Source organism: Branchiostoma lanceolatum, chromosome 11 (genome assembly GCF_035083965.1).
Source record: "Branchiostoma lanceolatum isolate klBraLanc5 chromosome 11, klBraLanc5.hap2, whole genome shotgun sequence".
In the NCBI taxonomy this organism is placed as follows: Eukaryota; Metazoa; Chordata; class Leptocardii; order Amphioxiformes; family Branchiostomatidae; genus Branchiostoma; species Branchiostoma lanceolatum.
The window spans coordinates 15,816,939-15,828,706 of record NC_089732.1 but is presented as its reverse complement, the minus strand read 5'-3'; the positions used below and the strand labels follow the sequence as shown (position 1 = coordinate 15,828,706).

The window sequence follows — 11,768 nt, the reverse complement described above, 5'->3', positions numbered from 1 at the left end:
CTTATTCTCTATATAAGTACCGTAGAGTAAACATACTTTAATTTCTTTTCCGCCTTATCGACCACAAAGCTGTATTGTGTATAGTATTGTTAGATTTGTTGTGTTATAACAGTAACTGAATTAAACTTGTGTATTTCCGCAACATGCGGTCACGTTGGTTCACGTTGGCTCTTCAGTTCATGTTGATTGAATTATATAGATAAAAACATCAATTTTAGTCCGTTCCCACAAAAGGTGTTTTCGGCCATACTGTACATCGCACGATCATGAATTCCTACCAGTATGTCGTAAAACAGGACAGCAAGATGTGGAGGAGGGTGGCAGTGAGGTACACCTTTATCTAGACAATGCAGTAGCTGCTTCTAGTGATTCAGATGTAAACTGCAGTGTAAACTGAAGTAGGTATATTACAGCCCCCTTCATTAGCATTGATGTTTTCTGATTAGCTCTAACCGGTATGTAAAGATAGCGGCCGGATCTAAATCTCTTCCCAGAGACTTCAACGCCTGTAGATAAATTTTCTGCAAGCGCTAGTATAGAATATTTCTAAAGCTATGATGAGCCAAAGTCAGAAGTCAATAAAGCCGAATACGAGCTGTTACATATAAACACAAATACTTTATTGATCATAAAAATCCTTCTACAAAATGTTTCCGGTTACTTCACTTCGTATGATAACATAATTACATGGTGTGTTGATTAGCCATCCATTAGCCTGTTTAAGTTGTTTGGTCCTAAAAAAACCCGCATGTTCACTGTATCTGACAAATACACAACTGTTGACATTCACTTAAGAGCTTTATTGCCGTCTATGACTAGAAATGACGATTATTATATGTGTTGTGATTACATAAGAGTTCTAGAAGTGCTTTTGTGTTATTCTCTCTCCCTCTCTCTCCCTCTCTCTCTCTCCCTCTCTCTCCCTCTCTCTCTATATATATCAGCTATATTCCATAAGGACACTGCTATTGACAGGAAAGGATTACGTTAGAGTTCTAGGTTTCTTTTATGTAATTTTTCAATCTATATATATACCAGGTGTTTATATGCCACATTGACACTGCTATTGACAGGAAAAGGTATTCCGTTTATTGACATAGATTGTCAAATGAATGCCTGATGAGCTTGTTAACTGACGAATCAACCCGACTTGTACTAAGACATATTTAGATTCGTATCTGTAACAGATTTAATAGACTACTCTGTTTTCGTGTTTATTGATAGACTATCCTGTTTTTCGCGTTTATTGACAAGCTTCATGGACTCACAAATCATTGAATCCTACTTTGAGTCATATTGACCATTAGTCACCTTTGACCTCGGATCATCACAACTTGGTTTCTTTAGATGTCATTCTGTCAAAGATCAGCTACATGTACATGCCCAAAGGTCATCAAGTAACTAATTTAAAGTGTCATAATTCTGTATTCGATATATATACGTATTGAATGTAGTTCTGATTGACACTCTACACACCGTGGCATTATTTTATTTCTTCACTACAGCGAGATAATATTTACAAACTCATCCTACATCCACAATAATGTTACCATGAACAAAGTAACCATCAATAGAATGGTAAATCTCCTTTCAAAGGGTGTTACGCACCAAGGGCAGAGATTGTTCAATATGCATGGTCAAATAAATGGTCAAGCTGTCTCGCTATCTGGAACGACTTGGCATATAAAGAAGTACGGGGAGTCGCAATTATCGCCGTGCCACCTATCTGCACCCATTCTCACTATCAAGGAGGCCAAGGCCCACTTTTGATTAAGATAAAAAACGCAATCTTGATATCGGCCAAGTTGCCCCTTTTCTGGTTGAAACGTGCCCCATGAGTTGTACTCCCCAAGCGGAGAACCATCCACCCACTCAAACTTTCCTTCTTCACGCCGGTCGTGCAGGCCGAACCACAAGTTCATGTTATGAACCGACTTACCAAACAAGTAGATGAGGAAGTCGTTGATCTGGGCGTCACGGGGCATGGCGAGGGTACCACCGTCTGCATGACAGGTCGCGGACGCTTCGCCGAAGCTTTCTTGTGTTTTAAACACCTTGTAGAAGATTCCACGGAACACCGCATAACCTCCTGGACAAGACTCTGTGAAACATATAAGGGACACAGGGATAGTACAAATGTCATTGACCTGATCCAAGTTCTAACATTCAAGTCAATAGTTGTATTTTGTTGCAATACTGTAAGCCTATATTTGACTTTCATTTTGTGATGTATATTTCTGTGTATTACAGATAGGATTGCAAAGACCTACTTTAATACATACCAATTATCATTACAATCCATCGAAACACAAACACAGAGACAGACAGACACACAGACAGATACACATTCACGACAAAACAATACCGACATTTAACATGGACATAAATATTCAGTACTTACCATCAGTGATGTGGAGAATGGAGGGGTTGGTGCTAACAGTGGTGGCGATGACGGCAGGTTCTGTAATGTTAAATGTAGTCCACATCCAGTTTTTGGAGTCTTGAGTAGGGTTGGTCTGAAGTATGGGATCAAACATTAGGTTCCAGCATTAAGGAAGTTCTGACTGGTTTACAATGCACTGCAGCTATAGGCGTCGCTGCTTACAGATGCGGTCCTAAAGATAAAATATTTACGTGTAGCGTAAAGCGGTATTTACAACACAGTCCTAAACGTAAATGAGTATAGATAGATAAAGTGAAGTAACAAAGACAGTTGTGATTCTGTGCGGAGGTTTATTTTTCATTCAGTGACTAGTATATGTAATAATTAAATTCACGAATCACACCTTTTGGATGTCGTGCTCTTGTGCGTTGCGGAACATCACAATGAGGATTGCTGCAATCGTCGCTCCGGATGCTACGAAGACAACAGTAGCGATGAGGCAGAAACACCGCCCGACAGAACAAGAGCCTGTGTAATCCAACCGAGTCCAAATCAGTGAGCGGGAAAGAAAAATCATGAACCGATCAGAAAAAGAAAAAAAATCATCAAAGATGGCAAATTTCATTATAAAACCCACTGTGATTTACAAAAACCTCCCGTTTCACAAAGACTGCATTGTATAGACTGTTTTTTGCAGAGAGAAATATATACACAAACAAACACACACGAACTCACACACACACGCGCACAGACACACACACACACAGAGAACAAACAAACAACAATGTCAAACTTAATCATGAATATTGAATTTACTAAAAAGTGAGACAGCTGATTTAGTAGCCATGTCTCATCTATGAACATTCAACAAATGCTGTTAGCTAGCAAGATAACACCCAATGATGTAATTATCTCTAAACTTTTACATTCACCAGAGGCCAACGGTACCATATAAAGAAGTCATAGTCATTATCACAAGTGGACTACATGGACATTAATCTGGAAGGGTGACAGAATAACAATGCGAACACCACAAAACACTACAGAATAATTGTTAGGGTCGTCCTACCATTTGTTGACTTGTGACCACCACTTGTAGCGTACATCGGATTTAAACAAAGATCGTCCGGAGAATTCCGAAGCTTGCGTACATCAGCGTTGCTCTCACATCTGTTTCGGGGAGTCCCTGGGCCGTTGTCACCAGTGGTGTCCCTAGTGCCATCTGAAGTACAATTTCCCACAAACGTACTGCCTGGCGACCCGGCCAAATGATCTTCAGATATGTCTGGTTCAGTTATTGTACTCTGAAGAGTTTCAGGTACTGCTGGAGATGTTTCACCACGATTTGTTTCATCCCCACAAGTGTATGTAACAGCGTATGGTTCAATGTCGTCAACATGCTGTTCACATGCATCAGAGCTTCTCTTGGCACGAGCGTCCAAAGTATTATTTTGTGGCCTAACTTGGGTTTCTTGTTCTGTTTTCATGTCTTTAACTGTGTCAGACGATAAAATCTCATCCTGTGGGACACTTGAAGAGCCATTGCCGGAAGCTGGATTGTTTTCCGTGTACAAGACATTTAATTCTTCGGTCCTTAAAATGGCTACTGACCAGTCTGGATCTCCGTCGTTCTTTGAATATGTAGGGCTGTTGGGAATTTCATTCAGTGGGACAGTCGGCGAGTCTATGCCGGAGGCTTGTTCGTTTCCCGTGTACAAGACACTTAAGTCCTCGGTCCTTAAAATGGCTTTGGACCAGTCTGGATTTCCATAGTTTTTTGAATACGTAGGGCTGCTGGACATTTCATCCTGTGGTGCACTCGACGAGTCTATGCCGGAGCTTGGGTTGTTTCCTGTGTACTCGGTCCTTAAAATGGCCGCCGACCAGTCTGAAACTACGTCGTTTGTTGAGTACGTAGGGCTGGGCTTGCCCCGAACAGATATCTGAGGACGTTCATGAGGACCGGTAAGGTCTGGAGAGTTTACTGGTAGCCCAGGCGGCTCAACGGCTGCAGACTCAACGGACCCCATTTTCCCCGGAGATCCAACGGGCTCAAGGCCTCCAGCCTTGCAACTCGGTCCTATCGGTTCAACCTGCTCCATGGGTCTAGCCAGTCCCATGGGTCCTATGGGCCCCTTTCCTCCCAATGGTCCAGGAAGCCCAGAGACTCTATCCTTGCCATCCAGTTCAAAAGGTCCAGTCTGCCTCATTGGTCCCATAGGTCCTTTTACTCCCGGGGTCTGAGGGACTTCAGCCCGGGTCCCCATGGGTCCGGCTGGTTCCATGGATCCATTTTCTCCTGAAAGTCCAGGAGGCTCAGCAGACACAGGAGGTCCGGCAGATATAGTGTCTCCTGGAGAGAACGACCCAGTTCTGTTGGTGGGATTACGTCCCATAGATTTACCCTTACCTAGGGAGTCAGGTGATACACACATGTCATGACACATGTTCACGACAAATTACAAAGTTCAAGAACGTGTGAAATTTGAACAAAAGTTTTAACAAGGTAGGCAATAAAAACTATATCTACAGGTGACAAATGGAGGCTTAGTGTGATTGGTATTCCTCTCTGGTTTTGTTGAAACGGCTATTGCAATAAATAAACGAGAACTATATAGACTAAGAAATTGAATTAAAACCCATGTGCTTGGACCCGGCAATCGATGCTGCCGTATAATTGTACACTAAACCTTCCCCCGGGAGAAGATACTGCCCATAGAAGGAGTAGATACCTGACAACTGGACAGTACCAAGCTACGCTCTCTGACATGCCTGACCCAAAACAATCTGACTGCATTCCTCTAACTAGTTTATTTGCAAAATAACCCGAGATATTTCAGTGACTTATGATGAGCCTCACACGAAGCCCAAATGGTAAAAGTCACACAGTAAACTAAAGTGGGGCTAGCTCAAGTGTTTTCTTTTCTAGCCTTTGACCACATTTTCCTGCCCCCTCCCCCCCATGGCACAATAAGTAGACCTTAGGATGACATACAAGCTGTGGTCTGCAAGGTTGCGTCATGGGACGTCCCTGAAGTCCTTCACCTAATGTGAAACATCACCCGCCTGGCCCGTCTAGACGGGGGCGGTCCTCTAACACGCCCCGGGAGATCTTATCTCGGAATGGTCACTACAACGCGTGCGTGGAGTATTCCACAAATACCAATTTCACATTCAAGAAAAAAACGCAATTCCACCCAAACGGAAACATAATATAACTCTTTGGCAACGCTTTAGTACTGTGACCATACAAATGTAACAGTGTAAAACTGAAATGCATCAGGCACAAACTCGCGGGGCAAAATAAAGTCGGGATTTTTTAAAAACGGTGTATCTAGGGATATGTGCCGAATGCACCATTAGTTATAACGCCAGAAATGCAATCCTGACAGACTGACGTATTCAGAACATTATCTGAAAAGCTTTTATAACCATGCATTAGAAGATGGTGACGTCAAAAACTCCCCGTCCCTTATTGAAACAGTCTGGTGGCTTCGTCGGAGAATTACACTACATGGTTGTTCGCTAGTTTATAATGCAAATGTTACATTCGCTTCCTGCTTAATACAATAATTTACAAGACAAGTTATTAGAATATGTTTTGCTAACTACAACTGGATTCTAAGTTCGATTAATCATCAAAACCGCCACTCTGTTGTTACAACCTATGGCTACGGCACTAGGGTCTATTTTCCCGCTACCAAATTCATTACCCAGAATCCTGTTATTCAGCAGACGACAAAGGTTTGTGAAGAACACTTTTTTGTCTACATGTTGTGTGTGATAGTGGACTGAGGGCAATGTTTTCCTCAAAGCTTGCTCCTAGCACAAGCAGAAACACATGGACATGAGGCTCTTCGAGCCAAGGCGGAAACAATAGCTGCTATATAAAAGCTAACTAGTGGCAAGATATTAATGACAAATTTTCTCTCCCGCAAAAAATGTTAGCACCTGTCTGAGAGCACCGTTATTCTGCGTGCAGCGGACGGTAGTTTCAAATTACAATATCATGGTATCAGCACGACTACAGAGAAAATATAACACATGTAGCATTAGTGGAAAGGTAATCCATGGTATTGACAGAATAACAGAAAAAAATGGTTTATTGTTCTGCTAGATTGGTTTCAATCAACTTGTATCGACAAAAATCCCGGTTTGCGTGAACTAACGTTATATTATGCAAGCACAATCATCGAAGAAATTAACAAAGAATACAATGTTGACTTAATGCTGTCAATTGTTCAAACGTCAAAGCCCTTATTGCCTTACATTTGAATAGTCCATCTGTACTCTGAACCGCATTTAATAGATTTTTTCATTAATAGCATCAAAACAACGTAAAGCAAAGGCAAATGGCGGCGCTGGTTATAGAAATTGTTTGAAAAAATAATTCAGTACTTTGCCGGTAAACATAGCAGTAAGTCAACATGTAATAATAAGAGCAACAGTGCAGTATTTTGTTGTTTTACCTGCTCTGCAGACGTACATGGCGTTGGGAACGTTCGTAGCGAATGACCTTTAATCAGCCTCAGCTTGCTGTGTAAGTGTGGTGTCTAGAAAAACATTATGAAATTAAAACAAGTGTAGAATATGTTGCAGTTTAAAGATGTGAAATCTATGACGATGTGAAAAACAAAAATTACAAGATTGTAGGGCCAAACTAAAAGCCAGGTACACTGTAATATGAAAACATCATTTAGCAGACACTAAACTGCCACTGTACTACAGATAGCCTTCACAAAACTAGTACACGTCAGGATTGTGATAAGAAAAGCAAACAGACATGCAATATATTTGACTCAAAGGTATGTAGTCTTGTCAAATCCATTCTGTTTTACTTCAGTTTTCAGTGCATTTCCACATACATTTAAGATGAGGGAAAGCGTTACATTATGGTTAATCCAAAACCATCATTTTTTAAACATCTTATCTACCAAATGAGCCAGCAAAGTTAGACAAAATGCTCTACCTGCGGAGACTATAAACTTGCTGTATGGACTTTAACTGGGCGTTCGGTGTTCGAGGGGTTACCTCGAGCAGGTTAAAAGGGAAGGGCTAGCAACTGATCCTTGTCAAAAAGTACCCTGCTAATGAAAGAGCAGGGAAAATTGCTGCCTTTAGTGCCACTAGGAACTGGACAAAAGAACGATATTATCTCAGAATGCCTAAGAAACAACTGTCCCAATACTTGTAAATGAAAACATTGAACACTTTACAGTTTACAGTAACGTTGATGCTCCAACAGTAAACTCTTAAACAAGAACATGGCACAATGCAGAATATTTTATTACTTAGGAGAAATGACAAGTTACCTCCTATTTCAATTGTCCGCTAGGACTGCTGCTGTCCTCCCGGTATGATGCTACTTGTCAGGTTTTCGGACAGAAAAATAACACATCCTACACCTGGCGAGTACTCTCTGGTTTGAACACGACATTCAGACTCAAGGCGACCTTTCACCTTTACTTTAAAGAGATTACATCGAACGATGTTCAGATTCGAGACAAATTACATTTGCTGATACAAAACAAGCTACTATGCCAAATGGATATATAACTTGTTTTCGCTGTTTCTTTCGGTAAAAAAGAATGTTTTATCATAATTCATATTTATGCATGGTTAAGTTTGAAAAACATTTCCCAGAAAGAATATTCATAGATAGGTTCAGGTAATACGTCTATTGTCTGGAGAATTCTTCTTTCTTTCATGAGGGGTGTCTGGCCTCCAGGAGACATTACCATTTCATGGTGATGATGTTAAAGCTCATAGATGGCCTCGTACCACCACACCTCCAGTCGCTCATCCCCTCTACAAGAGGTTAATAGAGGGTTCGATGATTCTCTGGTAAAAAAAAAAAAACAGGTCACACACTCTCCACATTCTTCATGAGCCTAACTGAATAGCAAGTTTAAAACGCTGATTTCCCACATCAGATAAACTTCAGCAAGACACGACTGTACCGCCCTCCCCCTTCAAATTCCATCGTCTGACGACGTGTTTTCTATAGGCGTAGGTATAGAACGTTAGACATCCAGGTTAAGAAAACCTAAATATAATTCAATCTCTACAGCTTGATAAGATTCGGAGATTACTTCCTGGCGTTTCGAGTAACATTCATCACTCTTCTTCAGCATCACTAAAGTTATTTTAGTGACTATGAAGAAGAGTGAAGGCCTAGGGATGTCACTCGGAACGTCCGGAAATAATCTCCGAATCGTATCCAGTGTAGAGTTTGAATAGTATCTAAGCAAGTATGGAACGTTTCTAAAATGGCGATATGCAAAATCCATCAGCCAATAAAGCCAGCTATGACCAATTTCATGTAAACAGTACATGTACTTCTTTATTGATTTTCTAAATCACTATACATAATGTTTCCGGTTACTTCATATTATGTGTATAACATCAGAAGTTCGCTTGGAGAGACTAGATCTCCTGTATCACTGCATTGAAAACAGTTTGACACATGTATTGTACCAATATTATTGTATGGATCTGAAGTCTGGTGCAACAGTAATATGAATGACAAATTTCTGATAGAAACTGTACATTTGAAATTCTGTAAATATGTCCTTGGTGTTCGGAGGAACGCTAGTAACTTTGCATGTAGAACGGAACTGGGTCGTTTTCCGTTGCAAATAGAGGCTCAAAGCAGAATGTACAATTACTATGTTAGATTAGTTAACGAAGTACATACAGGTAGTCTTCAATACGAAGCTTATATGGTACAACAAGATCTATATCGCCGAAAAACACCCTGCTGGTTATCTAATGTAAGAAAAATGTTAGGGGAGTCTGGTTTTGCCTACCTATACATAAACGGTCCCTCAAATACATATTCTCATTTAAATGAACTAAAACAAAGATTGAAGGATATTTACATCCAAAAATTTAATTCAGAAATACACGTTAATGGACGAAGAGAATACCAAGAACAAGAAATTAAGAACATGTCAAACTTTTAAAAAACTTATGAAAGAGAAGCATATTTAAACATTGCAAACTTCAAACATCGCAGAGCGATGTGTAAACTTCGCATCAGTGACCACTCCCTACACATAGAATCTGGTAGGCAAAACCGTACCCCTCCTGATAATAGAACTTGCGAATTCTGTGACGATTTATATGTTGAAAATGAAATCCACTTTTTACTTGATTGTTCCTTATATAAAGATGAGTGGCAATCATTGTTTAACATTATAGAATTAGACAAGAAATGTACAAATATGTCAAAACAGGACACTTTTCTATACCTGATGTCATGTAAGAACGAACATATAATGGAAAAAGTGTGTAGTCATATTTCCAAATGTTTCAAAAAGAGAGAAGACACTACTAGGTGATCATCATTTAGTTTAGCAATAGTCCACAGTTTGTATGTTTTTTTTAGTTCTTAGTATTAGAATCTAGCATTTTATCAATTTATGTTTTACTTTATGCTCCTTACAGACCACGTGTGGTTTTCTGTGCAATTAGCCCTTCAGGGCAGGAATATGCAATAAAGACTATTATTATTATTATTATTCTATTTCTTCACTACAGCGAGATAATCTTTACAAACTCAACCTACATCCACAACAATGTTACCATGAACAAAGTGACAATCAATAGAATGGTAAATGTCCTTTCAAAGGGTGTTTCGCACTAAAGGCAGTGATTGTTCAATGTGCAAGGTCAAATAAATGGTCAATCTGTCTTGCTATGTGGAACAACTTGGCATATAAAAAAGTAGGGGGAGTCGCAATTATCGACGTGCCATCTATCTGCACCCATTCTCACTATCCAGGAGGTCCAGGCCCACTTATGATTGAGATAAAAACGCAATTTTCAAAGCGGCTAAAATGCCCCTTGTCTGGCTGTAAGGCGCCCCATGAGCTGTACTCCCCAAGTGGAGAACCATCCACCCACTCAAACTTTCCTTCTTCACGACGGTCGTGCAGGCCGAACCACACGTTCATGTTATTGCCTGACTTACGATACAAGGAGATGAGGTAGTCGTTGGTCTGGGCATCACGGGGCATGGCGAGGGTACCACCGTCAGCACGACAGGTCGCGGACGATTCGCTGAAGGTTTGCTTTATTTTGAATACCTTGTAGCAGATCCCACGGAACACCGCATAACCTCCTGGACAAGACACTGTGAAAGATGTAAGAGACACGGGATAGTAAAGATGTCGATCATTCATCTGATCCAAATTCTAACATTCAAGTCGATAGTTAAATTTCATTCGAATACAGTATAGCCTATATGTATAGCCTTTCATTTTGCGATGTATAAATGTATTAAGTAGACTTAATAAGTTCTGTTGCAGCACCAAGGAAAGTCGCCAGGTTGCCTATAATCAAACTTGACCCCCGTTTATTCAAGACCTGTCCACATACCAAGAATTATTACAATCCATCGAAACACAAATTCACAGATAGACAGACACACACACACACACGCACACACACACACACACACACACACACACACACACACAGATATGCATGCACGCCAAAAACAGTACCCACATCGATATATCTAACATAGTGATAGATATACTTACCATCAGTGCTGTGAAGATTGGAGAAGCTGGTGTTATCAGTGGTGGAAATGACGGCAGGTTCTGCAACGCTGAATGTAGTCCAGTTACTGGAGCCTTGGGTAGGATTGGGCTGGAGTGTGAGATCAACATAATGGTCCAACATTGAGGACGAATGTGGTTCCAAAGTGAGTTTTAACCCCTCCCCCGTATATGTTCTTGACTGGTGTAGGCAGCTGAATATCATATGAATAAACGCTGTCAAGTTAAAACAACAGTTTTGGTTGTGTACAAGAATCCTTTTATTCAGTGACTAGTATATGTAAATGATTTTATTCACGGATCACACCTTACCGTTTGCATGTCGTGTTCCTGTGTGTTGTTGAACATCAGAATAAGAATTACCGCAATTGTGGCTCCGGATCCTACCAGGACAACAGTAGCGATGAGGCAGAAACAACGCCCGATGGAACAAATACCTGTGTAATCCAACCGGGTTCAAATCAGTGAGCGAGTAAGAAGATCATAAACTAAATATACGAAAACAATGAGACAGTACACTTTACCCTTAACTTGATGCACTTCACAAAACTCTCTCTCTCTTATCATAGAATTCAGTGTATTTATAAATTTCACTCATTAACTATGCAGCTCAAATTTTGATTTGCATATTGATGGACAAATGTTGGAAAAACGAATCAGTCGGCTACCTTCGGATGTGTATGTTGCGTGACGTTTCACAGCCTTAGCTTCTTCGTATGTGTTTGAAGACGCTCCTTGCTCTTCTTGCAACTTCTCAGAAGCGTCGTTGCCATGGCGGCCATGCCCGCGTGAACCATTCCGATGGACATGAGGGGTCG

General features: G+C 40.6%; 1 long non-coding RNA gene across 1 annotated transcript; it reads right to left on the bottom strand.

Moving 5' to 3' along the window:
* Window positions 1-9,503: 9,503 nt before the first annotated feature.
* On the bottom strand, window positions 9,504-11,349 carry LOC136444937 (uncharacterized). Its single transcript, XR_010757357.1, has 3 exons — window positions 11,263-11,349; window positions 10,933-11,041; window positions 9,504-10,520 (listed from the first exon to the last, which is right to left on the bottom strand). It is a non-coding gene; the product is annotated as an uncharacterized lncRNA (long non-coding RNA).
* Between the last annotated feature and the right edge of the window lie 419 nt (window positions 11,350-11,768).